The following is an 826-nucleotide window of genomic DNA, read 5'->3' as shown; positions in this document are numbered from 1 at the left end:
GTTAAGTCTTGTAGAGCAAATTTTAAATCATCTGAAATATAACCTGTGCATCCCCAGTTCTAGCAACCCAAAGCCCATAATGAAGCATTGGTGAGTACACTCACAAATTTCTCAAAATTCCTAGTGTACCAGTGGCACCCTTGTTGTTTCCATGCTGACATAAATGTCATTTAAATGGGATTTAGGGGCTGTTTAAAAATTAAATGCACCTACTTAATATACCATTTAGTAATACTATATTCAGATCCTATGTCTTCACCTATGTTGTCTCCTCTCTCTGGATTGTTTTTTTTCCTTTACCTTTAGAAGCTTTTTCTAATTCACCATCAACCCCCCTCCCCACAACTTATAGTAAACTTTTCCCATACCTGGGCTACTCATGTTTCTTTAACACTGTTGCACTTCAGTTTACTTGGCCTGTCCACATCAGACCGTGAGTTCTTTGCTTGCTTTGTTAGCACATACACTAAAATTGGAATGCTACAGAGAAGATTACCATGGCCTCTGTGCAAGGATGCCACACAAATTTGTGAAGCATTCCATATTTTTTTTAAAAAGAAGGGGAGTCCAATGGAAGAGAATAGACAACTCTAAAATAAGACAACACACCTACAACCGTTTGATCTTTGACAAATCTGACAAAAACAAGCAGCAAAGAAAGAATTCCCTATTCAACAAATGGTGCTGGGAGAACTGGCGAGCCATATGCAGAAAATTGAAACTGGACCCCTTCCTTACACCATATACAAAAATCAACTCAGATGGATTAAAGACTTAAATGTAAAATCCAAAACTATAAATACCCTAGAAGAAAATCTAGGCAATA

At 37.3% G+C, this 826-nt stretch overlaps 1 non-coding gene across 1 annotated transcript; it reads left to right on the top strand.

The window, feature by feature from the left end:
* Positions 1-446: 446 nt before the first annotated feature.
* LOC116269835 lies at positions 447-549 on the top strand. Its single transcript, XR_004177655.1, has one exon. It is a non-coding gene; the product is annotated as a U6 spliceosomal RNA (small nuclear RNA).
* The last annotated feature ends 277 nt before the right edge of the window (positions 550-826 follow it).

Source organism: Papio anubis, chromosome 12 (genome assembly GCF_008728515.1).
Source record: "Papio anubis isolate 15944 chromosome 12, Panubis1.0, whole genome shotgun sequence".
Taxonomy (NCBI): Eukaryota; Metazoa; Chordata; class Mammalia; order Primates; family Cercopithecidae; genus Papio; species Papio anubis.
This window is presented reverse-complemented; position numbering and strand designations above follow the sequence as displayed.